Source organism: Euprymna scolopes, chromosome 10 (assembly GCF_053919585.1).
Source record: "Euprymna scolopes isolate OS-2025 chromosome 10, ASM5391958v1, whole genome shotgun sequence".
NCBI classification, from domain to species: domain Eukaryota; kingdom Metazoa; phylum Mollusca; class Cephalopoda; order Sepiida; family Sepiolidae; genus Euprymna; species Euprymna scolopes.
In genome coordinates, this window is record NC_136491.1 from 92,193,926 (window position 1) to 92,212,236 (window position 18,311).

Sequence of the window (18,311 nt, forward strand, 5' to 3'; positions counted from 1 at the left end):
ATTTGAAGGATCGTATCAAGGCCGAGAGAGTTAGACTCTCTCCGTCAGACTTTGTTGAAAAGTGGGTGTCAGTTGCGCGTGTGTGTCGGGTGAGAGAAGCAAGTCTTGACTGGTTCTTGGATGTTCCTTAGGAAAAAGAATTTTGGGTGACAGGAACGAACGTCAGCCCTGACTCGTTTTTAGTCCAGAGTAGGTCACGATATAGGCAAGAGTAGGACCATTATTTAGGCTTCTTTGTTCATAACCTAGCTAGTGTGTGATAGCGATCATTAGGTCCCTTTTAAGTTTGCCCCCCCCCTTTTTTTTTTTTTTTTTTTTAACCCCACTCCCCTCCCCAATTAGGTGACAGGTCACTTGATTCGCCAGAGATGCAGGTTCCCTTTCGAAGTTTTCGTAAGAGGTGTTTTAAATAAAGCGTTCGGACCCGCATCACCCTTTCGACTGGCGAATCGGTGTATCTGCCATAGTTTAACAACAGGGGGGTCTTTTGTTACTAACATTGTAAATATTTCATTTGTATTTTGTATATAAAATTTTTATCTTCCCAAATCCCCCTTTCTTATGGGTTTTAATTAGGTTATCATGGTATGATGTTCTTATGGTGATTGATGAAGGATGTATACGCTGATGGATGTATAGTATGAATGTGGTATTATGGTGTAAGTAGAGTGAAAGTAGGAACTAGTTAGGTTAGATTAGTTAGCACTAGTCAGAGAAGACCGTCCTTTCCCCTCCCCCATCTTCGGCCTTGTGCCAAATTTTTCTGATTTTTTACTTGTAAATTTTCTGGAAATAAATACCTTCTTTCACTCTCTGAGTGAAGCGAAGCGGGCGTTGTCAGTGGTTTGCACGATTTTTTTTTTTTTTTTTTTTACTACATTTTATTTATTTATTAAGTTGAACTCTGGATTCGCACCCTAATTCATTTCAGGAGAGAGAAGGCAGTGCCTGTGAGGAAGGACCTCGGATAATATAACAGAATAAATACAACAGCTTGATGGCAGGGTACTGTTTCCATAATGGCTATGTCTCTCGGACTGAAGCGCATTAAAGATACATAACAAAAAAGTTAGCGGGGTGTGGAATTTACGTCATCAAGCAAAGGGAGACAACTCCCGAAAACGAAAAAGACGAACCGAATCTGGTAATGTTTTTTGGTTATTCTTTCTTTTACACCTGTTAATATTCGGTATTTAAAGTATTTTAAAGTAATTTATTAACTCTTAAATCGATTTATATATATTACAAAAATAGTAAATTTGTTATAAACAGTAAAATATATATGCTTAGTAATACTGAGGTAGTACTTTTTACTGTTGCGTGTTGCGACCAAACTTTTTTTTAATTTCATTTTCCTTGTTACGTATAGAATATATTAGTAAGAATCGAGTTGATACAAATATAACTTTTTTTCTTCTAACAAAAAGTTAGTTGTTAGTGGCACAAAATAGTTAACAATAGCCCACCTCATTTTAAGAATGGATTTCTAAATTATAACTTATTTAGAAACCCATTTTTAACAGAGTCGGCAGGGGATGGGGGGATGCTTTGTTTAGTACTGTCACGAGTTCGTGTGACAACACCTTTTAGTTTATTTTAATTATTTTGGGGTGCTTACACAGTTCAGCTTTCATGGTCGTCAATATCGAATTGCTTATATTCGGTAATGATTTACGACAAGAAATCCGAAAAGCAACTACGCAAAATGAAACCCGTGTTCCTGAACCAAAAAAAGGAAAAAGAAAGCACTCGTTGATTTACATTGAATCGTAGGTGCTTCTACAGTTTATCGCCGAAAATGGAGACACCATTTTATTTCGCGCACCTATCGTTGAAATCCAAGGGTGAAATAAGTATTTTAAACTATGACCGAAGTTAGAAATAAATAACAAAAAAATTAAACTAGATATTAATTACTTCCCGGAAAGAACTATGAAAAAAAGTAAATAAAGAAAGTGAAAGAGAACATATATCCGTAATTGTTTAATTGGAAATGTTTCGACTTAATTAATGGGTACTATGCACTTATTGATCCGTGCTGAAATAATAACGTTATTATTTTAAAAGCCATTCTTAACATGGGGAGGGGAGGATGTTTTGTACCTATTCTGTACTTTAACCTTACAATTGAATAAAAAAACATAAAACTTTGGGTGTGTATACTGTACACATAAAGTTGTCAAAAAAACAAATATATAACAAATAAATATTATCAAAGGCAAGATAAGTTACTTTTCTACTAAACTGGATACATTTTTTTGTTTTTATTCAATGTAACATGTTTATTCAGCTCGAAAAACATGCAATGTTTACCGATGTATTGGAAAATTCAAAATGGCGCCCGACACTCTCTTTAACATGGTAAGTTTGGGAAAAGGTGTTATAAATAATAAACTAGATAAAATACTATTTAAAAAACACCGAATATATGTCAACTTATGTCACGGTAAAATATAATGAGCGAATTTCTAACAGTATTTTGTCTAGTTTATTATTTATAACATCTTTTCCTGAACTTACCGTGTTAAAGAGAGTGTCGGGCGCCATTTTGAATTTTCCAATACATCAGTAAACACTGTATGCTTTTCGAGCTGAATAAACATGTTACATTGAATAAAAACACGAAAATATATATCTAGTTAGGTAGAAAAGTAACTTATCTTGCAATTTATAACATTTATTTGTTATATATTTGTTTTTTTGACAACTTTTTCGAATCTATGTGTACAGTAATACAAACCCCTTGTACAGTTTAATCAAGACATTAAGAAATGAAAATATTGAAAAAATGGTTATATTGTGCGTATCCGTTTTGAACTGAAGATCTCCGAAAAAAAAATTTAATTTAATTTGATCGAGTAGTTTCTTTTTTTGTTTTTGCACTTCTACAGTTTATTCAAGACATTAAAAAAATGTAGATCTCGAAAAAAGGTTATATTGTATGTATCCGTTTTGGACTGAAGATCTCCGAAAAAAATTTTCGGTAAATATATATACAACAGAACACTGACCACTCTAATTTATTTTTTTAGGGGTAATCGAAGTCGCTGACAATGAATCTGATAATCAAACCCGGGGCAAATTTACCGTTTTCATGGTATTAACCCCTGAACCCGCGAACTACTTTCCGCCATTTTACAGCTTCCATTTACGCTATGCGCGAGCGGTAACATAAACGACGGCTGCCTTCACGTATCTAACTGCCTTTTCACATGGCGTACGAATCTTTTGTGGAACATTTAAAATTATATGAAAAAGAAAAGCACTCCAAGTGTTGGGTAATGTCGGAAAGACTTTTTTTTCTTTTTTTGTTTTTAGAACATAGAATTAAAAAAAAAATTTTTTTCTCATTGGCGGACAACTTAAAATTCAAAGAAAAGGTTGTCTAAAACAAAATTTAAAGAAAAAATACATTACAGTACTTTGGGGGGATTTTTTTTTTTTTTTTTGTCTTACATAGTTTTAATGCATTTTAAACAAAGTTTTCACGAGTGGTTTACAAAAACATAAGCACCAAACATTTTTATGTTTTTCGTTCTTTTTTTTGGGGTGGGAGCAATTATAGACTTGTGTGGCTTAACAGGTGCTTGTGACGTTTAATTAACCGTTATTCCCTAAGTAACGCGCCGATATTTACCAATTAGAATACATTTTAAAGAGATTTTACTGTTTTCATTGGGGGAGGAGACTTGCGTGACTTAACAGATGCTTGTTTTTTTACCACTTTTTCAAAGGACTGTGGGCAGTAAAGCATACCTAAACAAAGATATAAAACTTGCATTTAACTTGAAAATAATATTTCAAAAGAGGAATCTCGGTACTTCTATATTATAATAACGAAAAAATATTGAATTTCATTTAATACAAATGCTACGTACATAATTGTCATGTCGCAAATAGTAACATTCAAAAATTCCAAAAAACGATAGGTAGAAAAATAATTATTTATGAAAAACAGTTCCGATAAGAGTAAAAAAGTTTACATGCTGGGTCACGTGACATAATCAAAAGGAGAAGTTGTATTAAAAAATAATGGGGTAATGTTGACCGAGTCCTTACCCGGCTTCGAGATGTAGAATAATTCATCTCAAAGTTGTATTCATGAACAGAAAAAGTGAATTTATTTTTTTTTTTAATCACCACTTTTTTGAATAATTGCTTTGCAATATGTAAATTTCAAACCTCACACATACGATTAAATAAATGGCAAATTTTTATATTAGGTCCTGTGAGAAATTCTACAATTATAAGCAAGTGATTTGGCCACCTACTGTCTTTGTTTAGACTAAGTTGTTGTTTTAACTGCCGGCGATGCTTTTTCTTCAGTTCCAGACATGCAGCCGATGAAGTACATGGAACTCAACTCTATGTATATGAGGCATTTGGGTACCCTTACCCTTTTCGTCTCCTTGAGACTTTATTATTAAGCCTTAATTAAATGATTAGGCTAAGTTATTATTATATGTATCTTCTAGAGACTTTTTTAATGTTTGAATTATCGACCTGTCATTACTGACTTTCTTCAAAAGAACATTAATTATGAACTTCTGTAATGTCGACTCTAGTTGAGAATGGGATCTTTTCATCAGAAGGCATCATACGAACCACCTTCAAACGGCTGTAATTAATCCAATCTTCAAACAGAGCTGTATCTGAATACCAGTTTCTGCTGAAGATAATGAACTATTACCTTTCGAGGTTGTTACCAGTTCTATTTCAGAGGCAAATTAGGCATTTCCTTTTTTGCAACGAAAAAAAAAAAATTTGTGTCAAATTTTAGAGGTATGCTTGTTGTAGTTATGTTAATTTTTCCCACTGTCTGGGAGCCAAAATAGGAGAGAAAATATCTTACAGTCCACCTCTACAATTTTCTTTAAAATGACCACTTTTATAGGTTTTTGACTACACTCTTTGAAACTATAATTTCTTCATATCTTAGAAACTATTTGTTTCCTAGAATTTTAAATGTTATTTTCGTTTTCAGCGCCCTTGAAAGCCTACAATGGTAGTAATTTTACAAGAATTTTTTGAGGGTGGAAAGATACTGCACCTTTACCTAAAAAAAAAAAAAAAAATGAAACATAAAGTTGTTTTGTTTCATTTCGATAATAAGTAACTGAGAAAAATAGAAATGTGATAATATGAAATGTTTCGTTTCATTTCATATTTTCATTTCTGGTTCAATGTTTTGCTGTCTTAATTCCAATTCCAAGCAAACTATTTCCTTGGGCCGAATCGCATCTATGGTAAGGACTCCGTCAACATTATCAATAACGGTACTTCTGCATTTATAAACCCACGATTTCCACGAAGTTAATCAAGTGTGCTGGCAGATGATGAGAAGAACTGGAAACTGTCGACAAGTAGTTTTTTGAATGGCGCAATTGATAGAGACGTTGAATCTCTACGGTTCCAGGTGAAAATTGTCTGAAAATAGCAGCTTCAATCCTACCCAAAGCCAGTCAGAGGCTTACTTGGCCAAAAACGTGGTGAGACGACAACAACTACTGAAGGCAGTAATTGCAGTGAATGCAGTCAGAAGATTCAGAGTTCCTATCCGTCGCGGTTACCACCTGACGAAGGCCAGAGGAATAGTTGGCTGAAACGTCATGAAACAACTAATAAAAGATGAGGATAATTGTCCGCAATAAATAAAAATTAATAAATCATACTCATCTCAATAATGAATTCCAATTAAAATAATATAAGTAGTTTTATGGATAGTAAAATATTTTTTCTAATGGATTACTTAATAAATTTCAGTGGTTTTCACCATTCTTAACATGGGGAGGGTATGGCTTGTAACAATTTGTGTTTTTTTTTGTCATAAGTCTCGACTGGCCATTTCACATTCTTTTCTGTCGTCTGCTAGGTACACCCAGGTAACTTTGTGAAAATGCAGAAGCACTAAAATAACTTTTTTTTTTTTTAACTGTTTGAATTTTTATTTTTGTTTTTTTTTTATATAAAAAAAAATAATTGATTGAATTTATGGGAAGTTGAAAGCTTAATTACCTCCCCTGTTAACTTCCCAGCTCAAATTGGTAGATTTTGAAACTAAATCGCTAGATTTTACAAATGTCTTTTTTCATGAATAATTAATTTTCTACCGTATTCGTTTTTCATAATTTGTGGATATATTACTATTTGCGACACGACAACTATGTAGGTACCATTTGTTTGACATGAAATTTAATTTTTTTTTCTTTTATTATAATATAGAAGCACCGCAATCTCTAACAATAACCAGGATGATCGATAGCGAGAGCCACCAAGCATGAAACAAAACACAAAACCAAACAGAAAAACCCTATTTCAAAAAAAAAAAAAATTTTTTTTTTTAAAAAGACTTTATAAAAATGTAAAAAAAAAAGGGGGGGGGGGATTTCTGAATTTTTTTTCATTGTTTTGTGTGTGATAGCATGTAGAGGTGTTTTGAGTTTAAATGGGTAAAATTGACACTTTTGTGCTTATTAAAAAAAAAAATTGATGCCTTGGATTTTTATAAAACTTTCTGAAAGGTTGTAACAAACTGATTTTTATGTAATTTTGGTTGTCTATACTTCACGATAACTCTTGGGTGTGCCCTAGGGGCTCTTAGAGCTAATAAAAACACTCCATTTTTGGGACTATTTTACCATATTTGTCTGAAATTTTCTGTGTATGTCTAGTTAGCAGTTTTGCATGGTGCTGAGCTCAAATTTAAATATGTTAAGACCTTGGGGACTTTTGGGGCTAAATGGGAGGGGGGGTCCAATGATGGACTTAGTCATTTCTTTTTTTTGCATGGTGCAAAACACAAATTTACATATGTTACAGTCTAAAACTGCATCATTTGGTCATTTTCACCAGGATTTGATGTCCCCTGGGGACTTTTGGGGCTAAATGGTGGGGGGGGGGGCAATGCTGAACTTAGTCATTTTTTTTTATGCCTCGTTCACTGTGCACTCATGGGGGATTATGTATGCTTCACTTGTTCAGATTGGCATTTGTAGCGATAGACAACAATGAAGAAAAAGTTTTATATTGTACATACTTGTCGCGGAATGAAGATTGTATATTTCAAAAATCACGAAAATTGAGCAAGTACTTTTTTTTTATTCACGAAAAACAAAATTGCCATTTTTTTACTGATAGGTGTAAACAAATTCTTGATAAGCCATCCCCTTAAGTAATCCAATTTACCAAATTTCCTCTAACAATTACTACGATATGTTCCATTGACTACTGTTCACTCATTAACTCTTATCCTCGAGTGGCCTCCGAGCCTTGATAAGTGGTGACTCCTATGTAGTTAAAAAAGAAAAAAAAAATAGCAGACGAGACCATGTTTCTGTAGAGAATAGTAAGTGGAGGTAATCAGTGATTATTTTGACAATTTCCATCTTCATTAGGATTGTCTGCCCTTGTCTACCAATTTGATTTTCTTGAATAAAAAAAAAAAAACTACTTGATTGAATTATGTGATTTTTGGAATTTTTCATCTTCATCCCATGACTGGTATGTACACCATACGGACATTTCTGTGTTTTCTTTAATTTTGAATACCGCCATAAGTGCCAATCTGTATTCAACACCAAAATTCTGGACCCAAATCAATAATATTAATTAATAATAATATAAATCAACAATATTTAATGAAAACAACATAAAATTACTTTTAATGTTTAAGCTGAGTTTTTCTTACATTCTTTCATAACCGCAACCTTTATAAATTCCCCACAAATGACAGTTGAAAACTTTTTGCTGCTGTTATTGTTATAGTATTTCACATATTTTGTTCCATTTTTTTTTGCCAACATTTTGTCAGTCTTAAATTGTATTTCTTGTCTAAAAATAAAATTTTAATTTTAATTTATTGTTTTAAATCTTTGGGAGCTGTTGTGATCATCATTTATTGTTGCTTTTTATTTAGTCACCTAAATTAAAATGAGATAGATTACTCCTAAACAGCATATGTCTTTTATTTAAACCAGGGTAGTACTTTTTATATCCCATCCTGCCCATCACCAATCAAAATCAAAGATTTGTCTTACATGACTCAAATTAACCAATCAATCGCAAGAATTTTAATTGAAAGAAAATTTGTTTGGTTTGAGCATTAAAAAAGAAAAAAATGTGCTTATTTTTATGTCCCCTTTTGAATATTGGCCAACGTGAGAAAAGCAGTCCAAATAATCCAAATTATTAATCCACGTCTAAAAAATTCCAAATTAAGCCAAAGTAATCAATCCAAAAATATTGTGATGTTCATCAAAGAAGCAAGCGGCCATGCGTTTGTGCTTTGTGTGGCTATACAAACCATAAATAAATAATCAACACTCACATCAGACACGTCCTTTTGTCCTGCGGGCAGAGAAGAAAGAAAAATCAAATGATCCAAAATGGCGTCCATAATCTTTTAAAGCCCTTGATCTCGCACAGTTCTCGCATGGTCACATGACACCTGCTAATGAGGCATGTTGGACACGATAAAAGAAGGTCGCTGGGAGCAGTTGGGTCAGTGTTCAGACTTGCGTACCGTGAACAGTGCTCTGCATCTCATCAGACTTTTTGATACAACCCGTGTAGTGAAATTTGCTTTGCGTCTCGTTAGACCTTTTTTTTTGTTTTGCTATAAATATTCAACTATATTCATACCATTCTGAACCCCCTTGTACATTTTGATCCAAGTGACATGGCGTTTATGATGATTGGAGTTTGTCAGAGCACTTTCCATTAAAATATTGATAAAATAGGCACAGGGATGCAATATTTTGTCGATGAAACAGAAATTGGAGGTTGTTTGCCAGTGCAAGATTTACTAGATTGGTGACTCTTTCTTGAACCCTTTCTAGGAGTGAGGGATTAGTAGCAAATGCACTAGCCCAAATGTAACAATAATATTTCATGCATGGGCAAAGAGTGGCCTTGTAGAGGTACAGGATTCTGGATTCTCTTGGGTGTGAGTAACTTTCTAGCATGGTAGAGAGAGCCCACCTTCTTCGCAGCAGCCTTAGCAATGCCCTCAATGTATTTGTTCCAATTCATACTCCCTTTGAACATTAAGTTGAGGAGTTTGAATGAACAGCTTTCAGGTAGTGTCTCATTAGCCATAGCTATCAGTTGTTGATCAGCAAGTATTGTATTTAGTTATTGAATAACCCAAAACAATTTGATATATCTTTAAAAGGACAAGCTAAATAAAGATATGCATTATTTAGACTATTTGAGCTACTATTATCATCTTGATGGTTATTTTAACAAGATTCCCACTGATCTAATCTTCAATCTTTTTCAGGAGTTTTTGTTTTTTGAAATTTTGGAATCTTTATCAAACTCAAAAACTTCTGTAGAATTTTAGATTAACGTTGTGAAACTAACAACCAAGATGAGAAAAGTAGTCCAAATAATCCAAACTATTAATCCACATCTAAAAAAGTATCCCAATCATTCAAAGTAATCAATCGAAAAATATTCACACCATCCTGAACTCCTTTGTACATTTTGATCCAGGTGACATGGCCTTTATGATGCTATATATAAGGTGTAACACTGTCCACAATATTCCTGTTGATCCTCACTCTGGTTACATCCATTAAAGTTCAAATAGACGCTCATCATAATGAGAGACCATTTGTGCCATCTCCAAATCTAAATACTTTGTTGCTTTGGTTATAGTGTACCATCATGAACTCCCTCGTACATTTTATAATCATGGTGATTCAGTTAAAATATAACTTACAAAGTATTTAAAAGTAGTGATTCTGGTAGCAAATATAGGATTTGACATTGAGAGAGGGTTATTGCCTTTAACTCTAACTATAAAATTAGTAATCACAATAGAAACTGATTTTTTTTTTATTCAATTTTCACTCCAAATAAGGCACAGTGCCACTTTGAAGTAGGGGGCTACTATCGGGGACATACGTTGCAGGGGTATTATGAAGAGGGATGAGTAGCAAGATGTCTGTTCACATTATACTTGAACTTCTGCATGTCAGTACAGTTGGGAAAGCAGAATCTCGGAAGGGAGTTCCAAAATCTAAGAAGAAACTATTGAAGTAAAAGGCCTTCTTACACCTAGGGATCTCTACCGTGAAGGGGTGGGATTTGGCTGCTTGTCGGGGGTATTCACATCGGAGGTACAAGTGCTTGTAGTTCGTCAGAGCATTCACCATTAAAGTACTTGTAAAACAGGCAGAGGGATGCAACATTTCATCGATGGGACAGAGGCTGAAGCCTAGATGATTGTTCAGGACCTATCAGGTTGGTGACTCTCTTTTGAACCCTGTCCAGGAGTGAGAAACAAGTAGTAGATGCACCAGCCCAAATGTGCCAACAGTACTCCATACATGGGCGAATGGTGGCCTTATAGAGGTACAAGATACTTTCAGGTGAAAGTAGTTTTCTAGTATGGTAGAGAGAGCCCACCTTCCTTGCATCAGCTCTGGCAATGCTCTCAATGTATCTATTCCAATTCATGTTCCCTGTAAACGTTAGGCCAAGGAGTTTAAAGGAAGTACTTTCGGGTAATGTGTTCTTGGCATTGCTATTGGTGGTAGAGAAGGTTTCTTGTAATTATTGAAGGAGACAAGCTTAGTCTAGGCAGCATTGAATGTAACGATCCATTTTTGTCCCTATTTCACTACAGATTTGAGGCCATCTTCTAGTGTTTCTGCCATTTCCTTGGATATGTGTTCATTTATTTTCCCCTCGTGCCTGTTATAGAGAGTGGTGTCGTCAGCAAATATACCCATCTCCAAAACAAGTTTATCAGGAAGGTCATTTATGAATATCAGGAATAATAAAGGTCCAAGGATAGAACCTTGAGGTGTTCCAGCATTTATACCATATTGTTTAGATGTACGACCGTCGAGGACAACCTGGATTTTTCTCTTACTTAAGAAGGATTTAATTACATTATGTATTCTTCCAGTGATACCATATGGTCTAATTTTCCTTAGAAGACCATTGTACCACACCCTGTTAAAAGCCTTAGATATATCGAGGGCTACCTTTCTACCCGACCCTGTTTTGTCCAGTGAACAGTATATACATTCAGAGATTACTTAGGATGTCTGCTGTGGAACGTACTTGCCTAAATCCATATTGTTTGTCAGTCAGGAGTTTAGCAACTGTAAGGTGATGGACTAGAGCTTGATTAATTAAGGACTCAAATATTTTGGCGAAAAGCAGGAGAAGGCTAATGGGGCAATAATTTAATGGGTCAGTTCTTTCACCAGAATTCTTGAAAATTGGTACCACAGAAGCGGTTTTCCAGCAGTCAGGAAAGAAGAGTCGTTTCGGCACTTATTGAAAAGTTTGGAGAGAACTGGAGCAACCTCAGCAGAGCATTTTTTTAATAGCACAGCCGGGATGTGATCTGGTCTACATGCTTTTGCGGTGTCTAGGTTGTTTATGGTACCATGTACCTGAGAAGGGGTGATTTTCCAATCATCTAGTGTGGCATCTTTCCATAAAGGAAAGTCAGGGAGGGAGTGGTGTACCGGGTCGAATGTAAAGTTAGAGGCAAACCGACTGGAAAGTAGATTAGCCTTCTCGGTTGCCGTGCAAACAACCTCACAATTGTTTAATAGTGTGGGAATCGCTGACTGCCCATTATTTACTACACTGTTGTAGATTTCCCAAAAATCACAGGTTCCTGATTTCTGTGCTTTTATGCATTTTCTGATGGTTTCAGTGTATTCAGTCTTAGCTGTCGCTATTTCTCTCTTACAATTACTTCTAGCTTCTATATACTTCCGTCTGTTTGAACTGGACTTATGTTGGTTGAATCTGCGGTATGCATGCTGCTTTTGAGCAATGGCAGCTGTACAAGTAGAAGTGATTAACAGACTAAATATGAAAAGTGTCATTTAAAAAAATCCCTTTTTCTATTCCCTTATTTTTTCCTCTGAGCAGGATGTACAAAGTCATTAAAATAAACAAAAAAAAACTTCCTGTTTCTAGTTTTAAAGAATTGTTTTCAAAACAAAATGTAGTAAACCAAACTTAATGTTTCTAGTCACAAGTTAAATGTAGTAAGTCATTTAAAAAGCTCCCTTTTTCTAGTTCTCAATTTTTCCCCCCAAAACAAGGTGTAGTTATTAAAATAAACAAAAAAGACTTCCTGTTTCTAGTCCCAAAAAATTTATTCATCTCTTTGTTGCCAAACATTTGAATTATTCTTAACGTAGCTAATTCATTCATATGTAAATTAATGCATTTATATTTTTTAAACCCATGCCCCCCTCCCTGGTCTTTAAAGACTATTTCACATCATATAGACTTGTGTCCAAATTGACATTTACATCTCTAGGGCTTCTTACATGGTCAGACTTAATTAGCTGTTGATACATGGCCAGACTAAACTAGCTGTCGATACATGGCCAGACTAAACTAACCGTCGATACATGGCCAGACTAAACTAACCTTCAATACATGGCCAGACTAAATTAACCTTCAATACATGGCCAGACTAAATTAACCTTCAATACATGACCAGACTAAATTAGCCTTCAATACATGGCCAGATTAAATTAGCCTTCAATACATGCCCAGACTAAATTAGCCTTCAATACATGCCCAGACTAAATTAGCCTTCAATACATGCCCAGACTAAATTAGCCTTCAATACATGCCCAGACTAAACTAGCCTGTGATACACAGCCAGACACAGCTGGCTCACACTACATGGCTAGAGACAACTAGCCCTCTACACATGGCTAAACAATCCATACTTCATCCAAAAGAACTTCTTGTTTTTAGTCCCCCAAAATTTTGTTACAGAACCAAATGTACTAAGTCATTAAAAAAACATCCTTTTTCTAGTCCCCCACTTTCTTCAAAATCAAATTCAGTGGGGAAAGACTGTGCGAGCCTTTTCTAGTCTCGCACAAAAACACACATTCACATTTCAAGCTATGTCATATACATACGTGCACGCAAACATACGCGCACACGTCCACACACGTACATATATTCACGTTCGCGTACATACGCTCACATTCACGTATATATACACACACGCTAATGTATACACATATACTCACACGAGTGCACACATGGACAACGTCACTTCCACTTTCAAAGGAAATATACACATACGTAAAAGACACTCTGGAAACGAGTATAAAAGGAAGAGCAATAAGCGACTCCTTTTTTTAGGCTGAGCTTTTGAGCCGGTCGGTTTTCGGACCGACCGCGTGCGTCACGCCCACTTACTACTATGTATGGGGCATGAGCTAACGGACAGTATGTACACATTCACACTCTTTCTCTCTCTATCTACTACTGGTCCCTGAGAACACCTTCGTGTAGCTGACTGCTAACTGACATCAACTCTCCATTCTTTGTCTTTGTCTACATGCTGGACTATCATTCCAGTTTCCACTACAACACTCATTTCTCTTCCCACGCGCGAACAAACGATAGTGACCCGAACTTGAGATGAACACACATTTCCTATTCTTTCTACAACACCAGTCCCGCAACGAACATTGGTTACACACGCGCGGACATGAACACGTTATATCTAAAACGTTCATTCTTTCAACAGTAAATAAACAACGTTTATCTTATCCATCAATTGAGTCTTTGTTTCCTTCAATTCCATTCGTTTCATTATTTTCTTGTGGCGAACTGGGGTAATTTATACTCTGGTCCGCAACAAGACTTGGCTGGTTACCTTTAATGCATCTAAAACCAAACTCCTATCTTTACATCATCAATGCTCTGATCTCCATCTGGCATCAATTGAAATGGATGGCTCTTGTCATATAAATCAAGTCTGTTGCCAAGATCGCTGGAAAGATGGTGGGATCCTTCTACCGCTCCAGAAGATATCTCACTACTGATGCAATTCTCTATCTATATAAAAGCCAAGTACGTCCAAGGATGGCGTACTGCTGCCATATCTGGGCAGGAGCTGCTAAAAACAGCCTATCCTGCCTTGACAGAGTACAAAATAGACTTTGTGGCTTAGTGGGAGATGCCCTTTTCTCTTCCCTGTAACCTCTCTCCCACAGAAGAGACGTTGCAAGCCTATCTTTGTTTTAGCGTTATTTCCATGGCAGGTGCTCGTCTGAACTCCAATCTCTAGTCCCCCCCTCGCCAATCTTTTACGAAAAACACCTGTCTAGCTGAATCCACTGTCAAAAACTTTCCCCACTCTTTATCTATGCCTAAATCAAAACGTAGATTCCATGAACAAAGCTTCTTTCTTAGAACTGCATGCCTGTGGAACTCTGTTCCGTCTGCCTGCTTCCCACCTGACTACAACCTGGATGTCTTCAAGTCCAATGTAAACAAATTACTGATGAACCGCCCCCTTAAGTAGACACTTTATTAAATCTCCACACTAATGTACTGTACTTACAATAACCCTTATCCCTGAGTGGCTTCCAGGCCTTAATAAGTGGTGACCACCTTGTAAAAAAAACCAAAAAAAACTTGCTGTTTCCACTCGCAGACATTTTTTTCAAAACCAAATGTAGTAAGTCATTAAAAAAAAAATAACTCCCTTTTCTAGTCCCCTACTTTTTTTCTTCAAAACCAAATGTAGTAAGTCATTAAAAAAAAAAAACTCCCTTTTCTTGTCCCCTACTTTTTTTCTTCAAAACCAAATGTAGTAAGTCATTAAAAAAAAATAACTCCCTTTTCTAGTCCCCTACTTTTTTCTTCAAAACCAAATGTAGTAAGTCATTAAAAAAAATAACTCCCTTTTCTAGTCCCCTACTTTTTTTCTTCAAAACCAAATGTAGTAAGTCATTAAAAAAAAAATAACTCCCTTTTCTTGTCCCCTACTTTTTTTCTTCAAAACCAAATGTAGTAAGTCATTAAAAAAAAGTAACTCCCTTTTCTAGTCCCCTACTTTTTTTCTTCAAAACCAAATGTAGTAAGTCATTAAAAAAAAATAACTCCCTTTTCTTGTCCCCTACTTTTTTTCTTCAAAACCAAATGTAGTAAGTCATTAAAAAAAAAATAACTCCCTTTTCTAGTCCCCTACTTTTTTTCTTCAAAACCAAATGTAGTAAGTCATTAAAAAAAAAATAACTCCCTTTTCTAGTCCCCTACTTTTTTTCTTCAAAACCAAATGTAGTAAGTCATTAAAAAAAAAAACTCCCTTTTCTTGTCCCCTACTTTTTTTCTTCAAAACCAAATGTAGTAAGTCATTAAAAAAAAGTAACTCCCTTTTCTAGTCCCCTACTTTTTTTCTTCAAAACCAAATGTAGTAAGTCATTAAAAAAAAATAACTCCCTTTTCTTGTCCCCTACTTTTTTTCTTCAAAACCAAATGTAGTAAGTCATTAAAAAAAAAATAACTCCCTTTTCTTGTCCCCTACTTTTTTTCTTCAAAACCAAATGTAGTAAGTCATTAAAAAAACAAACTTACTACTTTTAGTCCCAAGTATTTTTTTTTAAGTAAATGTAACAAGTGATTGAAAATAAAAAAATTTAATAAAATGAAAGCTTCCTGTTTCACTCAAACTATTTCATTGTACTGGAATTATCAATATGAAAAATAACTTTTCAGCTGATCGCACAATTTGAACCACTTTAACACATTTTCCAGCACTCTTTTTTTTTTTTTTTTTTTTTTTACACAGTGATCACCACTTATCAAGGCCCGGAAGCCACTCAGGGATAAGGGTTATTGCAAGTACATTACGTTAGTGAGGAGATTTGCTGAAATGTTTACTTAAGGGGGCGGTTCACTCTTACCAAATGGCCAATTTCAACAATTATGCAACTATTTCAACAGTTATGCAAGGTCAAAAAATAAATCCTATTTATGCCATGATGCAAATAATATTGTCTGTTGTATTATTGGCGTGGGGTTCCATCAACAAGGACCGACTGCTGGCTGACCACTCCAGATATTCGTCCTCGCTTGAACTTGGTGGTGCACCGGTTTCCAGGGGGTCTTACCCAAACTGGATCCCCTACCTTGTATTTGTCATGACTCTCCTCGTTGATTGGCTGGCAGTATCAATGCCCTTTATCCTAACACGGTATGTGTGTATGGCATTGGCCGGTGCTGTTGTTAGTGTCTTCCCATCCTTTGGTGTGATGTTATACCAATACGTGGCCTCCGTAATGGTGCATTGCTGTCTGGCAGCAATTCTCTTGATGCTGCGATAGCTCCTCTCAGCAATGCCATTCCCTGATGGCACATGAGCACATCACAGTCGTAGTCGGACACCCCACTCATTCAACAACTGCCGAACTTGGTGGCTACAAAAAGCAGCATCGTTGTCCGTCAATATCTCTTCCGGCGCACCTCGCTCAGAAAAGATAGATGACAGTTGGCGGACAACATTCGCTGAGTCCTGCCTGGTCATTTGCCGTATTACATATGTGTGCCGATCATAGCTCGTATGGTCTAGGGATTTATCAGCACCCACATGTAATAAAATTAAAACAAAAGAAAAAGATTCAACGAAAAAGAAATTTATTAAAAAATAAATTAACAAGAAAAAAAACAAAAGAAAAGATTACCATGTTTGAAGGGCAACAACTCGCTAATAAATTGTCTCCCTTAGATCATAAAGAAAGTATTTCTTAATGTATTGTGTTTTGAAATGTTTTGTTTAGTGTATTTTTATATGTATATGTGTTTCGGTCAACAAACTCAAAGAATAAATAAAACTTTACCAGAATCCAGACAGCCAGTTCTTCAGTGAGGTTTGTTTTTACGGCCTTATGTGGAAGCCGGAATTCGGACGTTGGTTGCCTCTTTTTGCATCCCAAAATATGTCACGAACTTGTTTTTACGCCCTTATGTGGAAGCCGGAATTCGGACGTTGGTTGCCTCTTTTTGCATCCCAAAATATGTCACGAACTGACTTTACCCACCAATAGCGTTTCTTTTATATGAGTTTTAAAAGGAACTTCCTGGAACCTTCTAGAGACTCAAAAAAGGAGCAAAAAGGCGTTCTACGCCTTTTTATATTTATAGACGCCGATTATTATTTATTTTTATGAATAACAACGTTCTAGAAACGTCTTTATGTTTTAATTAATATATCAATAAACATATTTATATATTATAAGAAATATTTATATATTTCTTAATCCAATCATAGGAGAGAATATGTTCTCCTATGACATGCCGCCACACCACAAAACAAGTAGGTCCACAGTCGATAAGGGTTAGAAAGGGCTTACCACTGTAATGGGTAATATCCATCGCTACTCGTTGCCACACATGCTCAACCTCCAATCGCCCCTTCTGCCATTGCTCAGGTGCAGTATCGATAGACTGCCATGCCTCACAGTGCTTGATGATCTGCCTGATATCTGCCCTTGTCACTGCCAGGTCCACACGCCTCGCAAAATACAGAGTTCTTTTGATACCTGGATGTCCACTCTGCACATGAATTCTTTGTATCTGGCATGAGCTAATCGCGCCAACTGCGCAAGATCAAGCAGTGAACTCCACGCCTGTCTTCACAGCTTCATACCATTTGTGAGGCACACGGGTTAGTTGGTCTGCACAATTACAGTGTGATGCCACGAGCGTTACACTCACCGACAGGTCATACTCCGATACCAGACTCTTCAGGGTGTTTAGCCTCCACCGGATTAACATCTCACTGGCTGCCTTAGTGCGGACTCTCGTTCGTCCCGAAAGAGTGTCGGACACCCAGTGGTAGACGCAGAGAGAATCCGTGTACAAGTGCAACTTCTTTGACTGCCATTGCAGTGCCAGATTTAAACCCTTCACAACAGCATCCAGTTCCGCCAGGTTGATGTGTTGAGCATCATTCACGGGTCGCAGCCAGCATGCGTCCTCAATTACATTTCCACGTTGCTCCAATAACACTCTCAATGCCAAAGAACTAACGTCAACCCACACATTCACAGTGTCCCCATTGACACACCATTCTCCACAGGTAGGGTCCTCCTTGTCAACTCTCTCTAGAGTTTCTGTCGTCATCAGAGTTAGAAGAGCATCATCAGATACATCATCCCAACCTGTAGTTACTAAACTTGCCCTGCGTTTGATGACGCTCACAGCTGCTCGGAGCCAGTCACATGCTGGTAAGTGACCAATAAGTTTCCCACACAAGGAAAAAATAGTCCGCCGCGTAATAACATTAGGGATGTTTCGAATCTCACTGCCACGCCTCCATCGTAAGGTACCGTCTTTCCCGCAGACGTCCAATCCTAATACCCGTGCTCCATCCCTCAAACATTCGGGATCCTTGTACTCCAACCCGAATTGAGCTAACTTTTCTCTGACGCACAACGCAGATTGTATATCTTCATTGACGTACACATCGTCAATATAGGCCGATGTTGCGTCCTCAGTGGTCTTTTCCTGGG

The 18,311-nt window shown here is 36.3% G+C and overlaps 1 protein-coding gene across 3 annotated transcripts in view; it reads left to right on the forward strand.

Annotated features, from left to right (window-relative positions):
- Positions 1-1,009: 1,009 nt before the first annotated feature.
- Positions 1,010-18,311, forward strand: part of LOC145286129 (caspase-3-like) — a 95,391-nt gene continuing 78,089 nt past the window's right edge. For 2 of the 3 annotated variants that reach the window (XM_080134836.1, XM_080134838.1), the window contains exon 1: positions 1,010-1,144. The gene's annotated coding sequence lies outside the window, so the exon portion shown is untranslated. Of the gene's footprint in view, positions 1,145-3,254; positions 3,279-18,311 lie in introns of those variants that run through there. The other variant, XM_080134837.1, reaches the window with a different exon arrangement.